Raw genomic sequence first — 13,266 nt, 5'->3', positions numbered from 1 at the left:
AAAACTTTGTAGCTTTGCACAAAGAATTCCAAAGTTCTCGGGAAGTCACAAGAGATACTCTGTGACCTTCTGTCTTCTGCTTTCCCTTTTGTTTCCTTCTTGCCTTATCTCTGTGGCACCAACCTGACTTTTGACTAAACAGCTTCATATTGCTGACAGAACCCATGCACTTATTCCACCTGTGACTGCCAGCACAGCATGGTGCCCAGTCAGCCTCATACAGACTGTAGATTCCTCCTATTTGTGATTTTCTATTTTCAAGGTGTCATGATAAATGTTTGTTCCATGTTATACATGTTTTCTTCAAGGTGATTTGTCTTCAGCCTATTATGAGGGTGTACCTGGTTTGTATAGAATAAGAATGAAGAATTGTAACTGCTTCAATAATTTCTCATTCTGTTTCAGTCTCTCATTAAAAGATAAAAGAGGTAACTTCCAATTTTGAGGCAATTAAAGGTATTGAAAGACCACACAGAGCTGTTAGCAGGAATCAGCCTGGTAGGTCTGTCTCCCCAGGACCCTGGTCTGGTCCTTGGTCATTGCCATGCTTATTTCTGGTTATTGAGTCTCTGTCAAGAATGAGACATGGTGATTTTCAGAGTGTGACAGCCTTGTTTTTATCATATATCCCTTAGTTTGGAGGCAAAATTGAGTTAACTACAAAAGGAGCATTTAGGTTTTCATGGAAAAGAGCAGGTTTTTTTTTTTAAATAATTATTTATTTATTTATTATGCATACAATATTCTGTCTGTGTGTATGCCTGCAGGCCATAAGAGGGTATAAGACCTCATTACAGATGGCTGTGAGCCACTATGTGGTTGTTGGGAATTGAACTCAGGACATTTGGAAGAGCAGGCAATGCTCTTAACCACTGAGCCATCTCTCCAGTCCAAGAGCAGGGTTTTAATGCAGTACATTTCAGAAGGAAACCTTTGCTTTGCAGCCCAGAGTCCCTCGGATCCTGTTTAATCAAACAGTAGTATCCACCTCTTCTATAGACCCTCAGGGACCATAAAATGGTGGCACCAAAATGTACCTTTCACACCTTTTTATTTTTAATATGCATGTATGACTTTGGGGAAAATAAGTTGAAGAAATTATAACTCCCTAAAACAACTATAAAGGGAGAGAAAGGCAAAGAACTGGAGTTATGGCTCCTACTGAATTTCCCAGCACAGTGACTGGGGAATGTGTGGTTTTCATGACGTCACACACAAGTTCAGGCCCAGACTCCTACTGTCTACCACTAATGTCCTTTCTGCCACCCCTGTAAAATAGGATCTTGTCTCCTTGGGGACAAACTATGTCGTTGACTGTTGTAAGTGGAGGTGGCCGACTGACTCCCAGCATTGTCACACATTATTAATTTTTGTTTTGGGCTCTTTGTAGCTCAAATATTGCAGCATGGACCTTTAGAAATGCCGTAAAATAGCAAAGACCCACTGAATATTTATTTCAATGTTTCTTTAGGTCATGGTTGGATTTAGTTCTAGTGGTCATTTGTTCATATCTGTATGTATATTTGTATGTGTATGTGTGTTTATGGTTAATATTTATTGTTTAAAGGAAAACTAACATTTCCTTAAGTTGACTACATGTGTTAAGGCACAACCACTGTTACATGAAATTAGGAAAGAGAGAAAATTGTTGCAGAAACAGCAAATAATATCAGTATGTTTTCCTGCTACTGTTTCAACTACCATCAAAGCATACAAAATTAAATGGCAACAGTTCCAAGTGTTAGTCACACACAACACAGATATGTCCTCAATGGGGAGAAGAGACAGCTCATTCTTAAATGCAAAAGATGGTGGCCCAGAAATGTGGATTTGTGGACTTCAAATCACAGTGCAGAAGGTATCCTGTGAACTTTTCATAATCATAGAACAAAAGAAGTCATAGATCAAAGCTTTTTCCAAATGTCTTGGTGGAAACATCAGGTTTGTTGTTTCCTTCGTGATCTAACCTCAGCAGTTGTCTGATGATGTCCTTAGCTTTTCAGCTGATAGAAGCCAGAGATCTGCTGGGAAGTAATTTTAGAATTGTACCTAATGACTGAAAAGATTCTAGGTCTGACAAAGAGGTGAGCATTGATTGGCTACTAGTGGGGTGGATGGCCCATTGCAGTATACCTAGATGTTTTAGATGAACTTTTCAATTCCCCAGAAAAGATGCACTAAACATGGGATGTTCTCATTTTTCTAATCAGGGCATGAAAAGAGCAAATGGGGCAAAGCCATGGTACACTCATCTTTAGAATCCTTTGTTCTGTGACCCACGTAATGTGGGTCTGGAATCCTGACTGGGTTAGTGAGGGAATAAAGGAAGTACAGACTTACAGATGCATGCACAGAAAAGCAGGGGGATGTGGGAAGTGTACACACTGATGGTGTTGACTATCACAGTAACCTGGAACCTCAGTGTCTATTACACACAGGAGAGGGGAAGGAGATGGCTATTCTCAGTAGGCAGTCTCTGTAGGTGAACAGCCTCAGGCCATAAATACAGGGAGGAGGAGGCGGCTGCAGTAGTTAGTTCTTGTACACACTGGTCACTCATTTGTACACAGAGCCCTGAGGAGTACTTTACCATCCCTTTGTGCCTCACCTGGACCAGACTTTGCCATTCTCATGGTGCTGAGACTTTGCCCATGTGAACAGTGCATGGGATTTGTCTCCCTTGGGACTTTCTCTGTTGCCTACATCTATGAGCCTAAGGTAAGACAGGAACTAATAGTATCTAGATTAATCTCTACCTAGTTTTGTCAAATATGGTGATATGTGTGTATCGTTCTCAAATTTGATTTCCCATATTATATATGTTGCTAATTCATCTCTGAGCTGCATCCCTGAGCACGCATGGGGTCTGGTCTGATTTCTAAGGTTTCAGGATTATCAAGGTATAAGGAGGCAGGAAACTGCAGAGAGGAGAAGAAATGAGGAGTAAGCTGGAGCAACCTCCAGGGAAGGCACCTAGAGCTGAGGATGCCCTATGAAGGCAAATGCCCATTTTCCTTTTTCTTTTCCTTTATTCTTTGTCTCCTGAAGAGATCACTCTTGCTCTCCTATTTCCTGTGACTCTTCTTTCACCACACCACCAGGATATATATTAATATGACTAGTTGTGTGTGTGTGTGTGTGTGTGCGCGCACGTGTGATTGAAAATGGTGCCAATCAAATTAAACAAATATTCAGAATTGAGTAAGAGATTTCTGGTTAATCTTCATTGCCAGATTGACTGACTGAGAAACACCTTAGGAACAAGAAAGGTACAGCTGAGGAGGAGTTCACCAGGGTGTCTCTGATGAGTAGATTAGTAGAACGCCTCAGGGGGAAATGACCGGAAGATTTGAACACTGCGCTGGACTTCCATTTATCTTATGACTTATGATATTTCTTTTCCATAAAATTCTAACACGGACACAGAAATGTCAGGGAGAATCCAGAAGACCTTTTGTCCCAATTTTGTCAACCTGAAAATAAATTCAATTTTCTCTTTCATTTTGGTCTCTGGACCTTTTAAAGCATAGGGAACTACGGGCTGGACTAAGCCCCATTAAGAGCTTTACTTCTGTGCTGCTCTGGAAGGATGTTCCCAGAAGTAATTTCCATGTAGGCCTGTTGTAGGAGGATGCTTATTTGTTCCCAGCCTGCTCAGAACCGCAATAATCACACATAAACCATACTATTTGCAATACTGTTTGACCAATAGCTTAAGTGTATTTCTGGCTAACTCATATCTTAAGTTAGCCATCTCCCACAAATCTGTGTATCTCCATGAGGCTGTGGCTTACCAGGTAAAGTTCCAGTGTCTGTCTCAGGCAGGGCTACATGGCTTCTCTCTGACTCCGCCTTCTTTTTCCCATCATTCATTTTAGTTCCCCCCCTCCTACCTCTGTTTTGCCCTGCTATAGGTCCAAAACAGTTTCTTCATTAACCAGTGGTATTTACTGCATACAGAGGGGAACCCCACATCACAGGCCAGCTAAGGAAGGAAAAATTCCAACTCCAAGAGGCAGCATCCAATGTGCCTGGAGTGCATGGTAGAGAACAAAAAACCTAAAAGATACTGAATAGCAGGTTTTTCCTGAGCTGCTGTGCCCATCAAGGCTCTTGATCATGGGCCATCATCCTCCTGCCTCATCTGCCTTCTTTTGTAGAGTCTCACCAGCAGCTTTCCAGGGAGATTCAGGGCCTCTAGCCTTAGGCACAGGCTGCATCCTGGATGCCATTTCTCCTCCTTTGTCCATCATGTGGCAGTGATCAGCTATTGGTCTCACAGTCTCTTAGTTCACATCCACAGTAGGAGTAGACAGCCTGTAGCTAGGAAGGGCAAGCTAGTCAGGCTTCACTGGAAATTTTAAATCTAGACCTATAATATATAATAAACAATAATGGACATATATGTAATTCATATATAGGCTGATGTATCATTATAGTACATTTCATTTTATGATACTGCATATTACAGTGCTTATATTATATTAATTTCTTTCCCAACAGAAAGCCCTAAATAACAAAGATAAAGATTTTGGTACCAAAATTGACTATGAAGAAAAAGAATTGTAAAGATTGATTTCTTTCATTGGTTTTATGGTTTCTCCATAATCTCTGGCCATAGAGAGAGAACTTTGGCAATTGTTAATATGAACTATTTAAAGGGATATACACAGTGAATGCACTTAACACTCCGAATTCACCACTTGTGAGAGGTGAAGGACTTAGTGGCTGTATATATGATCCTTCAAAGTGTTTCTGGGAAACAAAGAGTCTAATGATGCTGGCTGGTGGCTCCTGGCATCGAAGGACACGGCAGTAAATGAAAAGAATGAGCTCAGAGATTCAATTTCGCAGCTCCAGATGTGCACAAACAATCTACAGGCTCCTAAGTGTGCCCTGAAGGGGAACCTTCTGTCCTGAAAGCCATAGAATTGAAGTTGCCCACGACCGAAGCCAAGGCCTCATCATGTAGCTGGCTGCCGTACAAGGCGAGTTGAATTCTCAGACTCCAAGGGTATCTGTACTTAAAGAAAAAATGCTGATTAGAAGAGTGACATCCTATAAATTAGGCTGGAGGTCTGGAGATGGAGGAGGGCAATCCTTCTGAGGCTGGAGGAATTGAATTCCTAGATTCTCCTCAGTTTACTTCACTAGAGGAAGTGGTCTCAACGGCTTAGTGACGGGGGGGGGGGGGGGGGGCTACCGCTCTACCCATTGTACTACCATCCTCTCTACCTCTGTTAGTGGGAATTGAGTCTGTACTGCCTATTGTAACAATCGTGACTCACCTCAGTCACCGAGCAGGACATTGCTGATGCTCTTGTGGACACATCCATGCTCACTCTCATTTCGGCTGGTAACTACAGCCAGACTCAAATCTCCGTAAGAGGCTCAGGGGCTGAGGAGGACATGCTCTATACCTCTAAAGGGCTCCTTGAGTTTTCTATTTCATGCAGAGCTCTAAGAAATATGCATGGTGGTGGATGATCAGCATATGGAATAGGCAGAAAAATCAGTGTGTAATAGAAAGTGGAGGGACTTGTTGATATATGCTCAAATAGTAGAGGTTCTGGATTTAATATTGTAGTTTGTGGAGGAAAAATACTAATGGTTTATTTGGTGACTAATTGATATGCCCATCAAAAGACAGCTTGTTTTCTGGGCGGTAGTGGCACATGCCTATAATCCCAGCACTCGGGAGGCAGAGGCAGGCAGATCTCTGTGAGTTCGAGGCCAGCCTGGTCTCAAGAGCTAGTTCCAGGACAGGCTCCAAAGCTACAGAGAAACCCTTTCTCGAAAAATAAAAAAAGACAGGCTGTTATTGATGAGCAGAGATCTACTACTCATCAGCTTATTTCAATGGAGAGCTGAAAGACTAGGAGGGAATGGAATTTGGAGGGAATTTGCCACATAAAACTTCGATTTCCACTAGAAAATGGACCTGGTGTTAGTAAGTTAAGAAATCAGTTTGTGAGAGGGGATCCAGAGTCAGTCAAGAGCTTGTCCATTGATCTCTGCACCAGAAGTGTGGTTAAAACATATATCATAACATTATATAATATATATATATATATTATTTAATATATGTATATTGATTAACTTTGACCTTCTTGGGCATGTGCACTCATGTGAGCCTACATATACAAATGGATACACACACACACACACACACACACACACACACACAAATAAATCTTTAAACAAGGCCCAAGTTTCCTCCAGTCAACTGATGATAAGCCATACCTATAAAGACACATACTGAGGAAAGGAGGAGGTGCTGCACCAGAGGTAGAAATCATGTCATTAGGGTCACTGTACCTTTAGGACCTGCTCAGTCTCTGTCACTTATGTGTCACATCCATCTTATGACAGAGTGTCACTGTGAAAGTGAGGGTACTAGAACATTTCGCGTCACGTGGCAATTGGTGGCCCATTACTGTAGTGACATTTCATTTGTATTTTAATAAATAAAGCCTGCCTGAATATTAAAGAGTGAAACAGCCCCACTGACCAGTCTTACAGACCACAGTGGTGACACACATCTTTAATCCCAGGAGTCACACTAGTTGGCCATACAAACCGGTCCGTTGGTAGTGGTGCACACCTTTACTCCCAGCCCTAGAGAGGAATATAAGACGGGAGGAGACAGCTCCCACTCACAGTCTCAGTCTGATAATCCTGGAGGCAGGATCGCCATTTCATACTGAGGTAGAGGTAAATGCCAGTGTCTGGCTGTTTTCTTTTCTAACTTTCAGGTTGAACCCCAATATCTGTCCCTGGGCTTTTATTAAATATGCAACACATTATCAGGTGATCAGTTTTCACTGGGGCCTCTCTCTCATTACTTTGTCATGTAATAGCACGATTAATTTAGCATTGCTGATTAAGTGTTATTCAACCTACATTGCCATGTTTAAGTTGTTAGGTATCCTGGGGAAGGACAGGAACTTTCTCAGTCTGCAGGATACTTGGGTTAGCAGAAATGAGATCTTGTCATTGTTTTCCCTGGGGCTAAGTATGGTGTAAGAAGATGGGTTCAGGTATCAAGGGACCAGAGGACTTGTGCCAGCTACCCATGGTTGTCTTGCGAGGAACCTAGAAGGTTACTAAGAGTCCATCTCTGAGTGTGTCTCTGAGGTCATGCCGAGAGATACTTGCTACATGAGAGAACCCTCAAGAGAGGGTGCAGGGAAGGACTGCCTTGAATATTGGCAACACATTCAATGGCCAGGGCTTTCTATGTACTGCAAGCAGAAGGAAGAAGGCAGCTAGAGACTGGGAAGTGGGAAACTTCCAGACCAGTATACCTAACATGACTGGTGCTGCCTGTCGACTGACTGTTTCTTCTTCCTTTCAATGTGGAGGGACACCAAGGGCTGCAGCAACTTCCAGTCTTAGTCTTATTCAAAGGTTGCCAGCTTCTTGGGATAAACAGCTAAGAGTTCTCTAACATCCAGGGTACAGATGGTCATTGCTGGACTAGGCAGCCTCCAACCATATGAAACAATCTTGTTCATTCCCTTAGTTAGTATTTATCTGCACCTAACCAACTACATCCACATATTTGTTCTGTTCCCGCAAAGAACTGTAACTTAGGCCTGCAATGCTTCCAAAAAGCTAGTTGCCAGTAAAGAAAACAGTACAAAAAGCAAAGATATTTAAGTTGTGCAACATACAAATATTTATTCTGTATAACTGACTTGGTGTTGTTTGTATATGAAGATTCTCTTTCAAGTCAAGCCCACATATTGCGAGTTCTCACTGTCCAATTGCTCATATGTGCGTCCATTGTGAATTCCTGTTGACAAGAAATGCACGTGTGTGTGTGCAACATGCAGAGACTCCAGGTTTGCTTTCAAAGACACAGCTTCGGAGTGAGGCTTTTTCCCGTGGTGTGTCAGGAAGCCCCGTGATTCTGCATTCATTAGCAATTCTGTCCATAATGAAAAACTTACAGCTTCTTTGCAGACAGTTTTATCATCCCAGACGCCTGCTCCCTTTCCTGTCTCAGTTATATTTTGGTTTGTGCTTTTATTTTTAATCCCTGTGAAATCTTAGGCAATCCTGTCTCTTAAACATGATCTCTCTGTCTACATTTCTGCCTTCAACTTCACGGCTCAAAAATAACGTGAAATTTACTTTTATTTGGTGCTATCTTCACAGTTTGAGTTTAATCTATCATCTACTTTTTAAATGATTCATTATTTATCCGGTTCCCAGTGTGGGGGGCAGTGCAGGGCCAAAGAATGAGCTTCAGAACTGAAAATCTCCTTAAAAACCCAAATCTCATCTAGCAAAACTCAGTGTGTATTGTAGTAACTATAACTGATGCATGTGCTAATCTATATTGATCATTGTTATGATTTAAATACACAGATTTATCCTGAAGGTTCATGATGTGCATGACTATTCTCCAGGTGATAGCTCTGTTCTATGGAAGCCAAGGAGCCTCTAAGAGCAGAAAATCAGCTCAGAGATGTGGATTACTAGGCATGGAACTATGCAGGTTGTAGTCTGAACCCATCATGGAAATCATAGTTCCTTGTTGCTCAGTTGGTACGCTGCAGACATTGTCTTCCAGTAGTGATTATTACTATGACTTTCAGAAGAAAAATTTTTTTCTTGTGGATCTACTTCATGATGGCAAACTGACTAGGCCAATCACTTCTGTAGCTTGCCCATCCAACCAGGAACAAGATTAGTGAAATTCATGATCATGGATGGATGACCCATCATTTTTTCTTTCATTTCAGTAGGTTTTGTTGCTGCTGCTGCTGCTTTCTTCCCTTCTTCTTTTCCTATCCAAATGTCCCAAATTTTATAGCATGTATCTCCTATATGAACAATAACATGTTGCACAGGATGTGGTATATACCAAGTGGTACCTGAAATGTGGCATATGAGATGTGGTAACATGATATATGGTATACAACATGAATTGTTTAAAATAACTATTGGATTTTTGAGAAACTTACAGGGAAAAAAGACATCCATACATAATATCACTTTCAATAATATACTGTCATTTGCCTTTCATAAGTTTTATGTTTTTGAATAATACATTTTATTGCAATCAATGACTCAAATCAAAATAAGACTGAAGTTTTCAAAGTTAGATTCAATAGAATTAATTTAAATAAAATTATAAGTGAATATGATAAATTCTTTTTGCAAAAATATTTTTTATCATGTTGAATATCAGAACTAGTAAAATGAGAATCAAGCCAGTTTATATTAGAATATAGACTGGAAAACATTGTATAGAAAACCTTTAAAGATATTTTCCTGTTAAATCAAATTTGAGGGATCCATTACAAAATTCTTATCTGCAGCCCTCACCTTGCCTGTGTTTATACTCTAGCCAAAAAAGAAAAAATCAAATTATTATATGTATTTATAGCTTATCATAGGCCTATGCATGGTTTAAAATCATTTTATTTAAAACAGAAATGTTAGAGGGAGTCCGCCTGTTGGTTCCCAGACCCGAAATAATCACACAGAAACCATATTATTTGTGATATTATTTTGCCAATAAGCGTATTTCTGGCTAACTCATACCCCAAATTAACCAATCTCTATTAATTTGTGTATTACCATGTGGCTGTGGCATACTGGGTAAAGTTCTGTTCAGCGTCTGTCTCTGGCAGGGACTACATGGCTTCTCCCTGACTCTGCCTCCTTTCTCCCAGCATTCAGTTTAGTTTTCCCCACCTACCTAAGTTCTACCCTATCAACAGGCCAAGGCAGTATCTTTATTCACCCATGGTATTCACAGAATGCAGAGGGGAATCCCACATCACAGAAAATTAAGTCTTCTTTCCTAATACATGGCTTGAATATAAAAAAAAAAACCTTTCCTTTCCACTTTTTATTTATTTATTCATTTATTTATTATTTATAACTAATCCTAAATCAGAGCCAAATTTGTGCTTTCCCCACAGATTTAATTCTCACCCCGAGTGGGGTGATTCTGTCCTGTTCATGATAGCTGCTAAGCAAAACAAACAAAGCTTTTCTGCCTTTATCAGATGTGGGAAGTGAAGCATGCCTCTCTGCTCACAGCAGGGTCCACCTCTTCAAAGAAACCCAGACTGTGTGAGGGAGGTGACAAATGTCATCTGAGGACAATGACGCCCTTGTGGGCAAAGTTCCTCTTCTTATTGAAGACAGATTCCCAGGCAGAACTGTATGTGTAAGCAAAGAATCCTCCTCCTGTCCCCAAGCCATGCTGATAGGGAATAAAAAGGACAAGAAATGCAGGTGTGGATGTGGGGAAAGGAGGAGAGTCATCAGAAGTGTCCATGTGTGCAGCTGCTTTGGAAGTAAATCTGCAGGATTTGGTTCTTAAAATTAAATATAGATGTATCATATGACCCAGATAAACCTGTCCTGGGCATGTCAAAAGGACTATATATCACTATTAGCAGTCTGTATTTATTGCTGTTCTATTCACAACTGCTAGGAAATAAACCAACTTAGATGTCCACCAGCTGATTAACAAATATTGACAACACAGTCCATATACATTGTGGAATATTCACTCAACTGCGGAGTAAAATACAGGTAAATGGAGAGAACTGGGGGAAGAAAAAGATTGAGGACATCCTGGCTCACAAAGAAAAACATCCGATGTTCTCACTCATGCGAGGCCTAGTTCCAAATCTTTTATTTTGTGTGTTTAACCGAGAGTGCACATGGAAACCAGGAAACTGGAAACAGGCCACTGGAGAGAATGCATTCAGGGAGGGGAGACAGCAGAATGTAGATGAAATGAAGGTAGAGAGGAGAGATGGAGAATACAGGAAGGCTCAAGCAGGCAATGGGATGATGGGACTGGGAGTGAGGATGGGGGAAGGGCTAAACAAAATGAAGAGAACATTAAGAAGCTGTGTGGTAGCCTACAATCCTTCACTCAGATACAATGAGAGGAGACAGCAGAACACATGTGATATTGATTAACAGATTTGGGAGGATTCTGGGACCTAAAGGTATACGTGATGTTAGAGGCACAGAGGGATAAGGAGTGGCTTAACCAAAGATGAAAAGGTCTTAGGAAACCCATACTGGTTTGTGATTTAAAAGTGTGATTTTATTTTTTTTTTCTTTTTGTTTTTTCGAGACAGGGTTTCTCCGCAGCTTTGGAGCCTGTCCTGGAACTAGCTCTTGTAGACCAGGCTGGACTCGAACTCACAGAGATCCATCTGCCCCTGCCTCCCGAGTGCTGGGATTAAAGGCATGCGCCACCATGGCCAGCTGAAATGTGATTTTTTTAAAGGGAGTGCAAATAGAAATATCCCACATTAGTAAACAATGCTGTTCCCAGAAAATTATCAGCGCTAATCAGGTAAACCTCTTGACAAGTTTTGATGAGGGGGTCTCCAGAGGTACCCAAACAGAAAGAACAACTCAACTCAAGTACCTAAGGGTGCTATTGAGTGTCCAGGGATCTTCAGGGGTGGTGCCATGCCATTGTAGCATCTTAGGTGGGCGTGGAGGAGATGGTCAGATCTGTCTTCTATATTTTCTAACCCAGGGGCCCAGGACAGGAGTCCAGCTAGCTCTCTGGAAAAGATGGCATCTTCAAGGGAGAGTTTGAGCCATGGGATGAAATAACCACTTTTTACCTTAAGCCAAGTGGTAGGTGGTTTGATAGTATTAATCAGATCAAATGTTTAATTTATTTTCTGCCAGCCTCGTGTACGGAATGTGAGAGATGGAGGTCTCCTTAGAGACCTCATTCCAATTTGCAGGCGCCCTAAGAGGAAATGTGTTCTGTGTGGGCTTTGATGTTGCAGTTCTATTTGGTCTTACTAAATTCTTTATAAAGGCTATTCAGTGATAAGCCTTGGGAAATAGATACATAAAATCCATTTCCATTTTATATCCTATTACTGAATTCTTTTTCATTGAAAAACTCTCCCTAAGGTGGCCTCATTCTGCATGCAGTTTGAAGATACAGATTAATGCCTGTAGAACGGCATTTATTTATTTTAACTTTGATCATAGCTGAAAGCCTAAAAGAATGTTTCTGATGTATTTTTCCATTAGACTATAATATATTTTATTTTTACCAAATAAAGTAATTTGGATGGTATATGCATATATTCCCAATAAGATAAAGTGAAAATCCTTTCATCATTTTAAATATATAGCATATATTAAAATATACCCACATATTTATATAACACATATATGTTACTGCCTAGAAATTTAAACTTCACAAAATGAAATCATATTTTAGTGAAATATTTTAGAATGTTTTTGTAGTAGTCTCATTTTCTGTATTTTAATAAAAAGGGAGAATAATCTTATCTTACAATGGCATACTTTATATGTAACTGCGGTTATAAAGTCAAGTTCACTGCTCTGGTTTATATAATTTTAACCTTTTAAACTTACTGAAATTCAGTCTCCAGTCTGAGAGTTTAAGAGCTGGAAACAGGACCATTAGGCAGTGATCCACCTCTGCCTTGTGAATGGATTTTTGAGTTAACAATTAATGGATTAGTGGGTGCCTCAAAAGTGATTCTGATTAACAAAAATGTCACTCAAACCCAGCCTGACCCAAGCTCCAGGTCCCTAACCACAGGATGCTCTGTGTTGCCTGGAGACTGCCAGCAGGAAGCCCATCTCCAGAGGCAGCTCCCCTCACACCCAGGACTTTGGATCAAAACCATGAGCTAGAGGAAACTCTTTGCTTTAATGCTGACTCCCCATGCAGTTAGACCCAGACAATGAACTAGGGCTAAGATTATTCAACACCCCCAAGTGCAATGTCTTTATATGCTCTTTGAGAAATTAAAAATGTTTTTAATGTATTTACAGGGCAAAACATTGATTTACTTCAGAAAGCAGCATGTATATAGTTGGAAACATTTTATTTTAATTGACTGCAATAGTTTTGATGGATTTTTACTTATAAACTTTATTAGTTAACAAACATGAACCATCAGCCACCAAGCCTTGAAAAAGCAACTGAACTGAGCATGGGCCAACACAGGATATAATACATTTTCAATTGTTTGTCTGAGTATGTGGCTAGATTCCCAGTACATAGGAGGCTTAAACAGGAGGATTATTGTGATTTTGAGGCCGGCCTGGGCTACATAGTGAGTCTTTGTCTAAAAACAAAATAAGAAAAAAAAAGACAGAAGGAAAAGAAAAGACAACAGACGTGGAATAGAGACAAAGATGCAGGCTATAATAGGAACGAGAGAGTAATATGAGCAAGTATGTTAATAAGGTGGGCAGGTTCTCTGGGTATCA

This window comes from Chionomys nivalis, chromosome 24, assembly GCF_950005125.1.
Source record: "Chionomys nivalis chromosome 24, mChiNiv1.1, whole genome shotgun sequence".
NCBI classification, from domain to species: domain Eukaryota; kingdom Metazoa; phylum Chordata; class Mammalia; order Rodentia; family Cricetidae; genus Chionomys; species Chionomys nivalis.
This window is presented reverse-complemented; position numbering follows the sequence as displayed.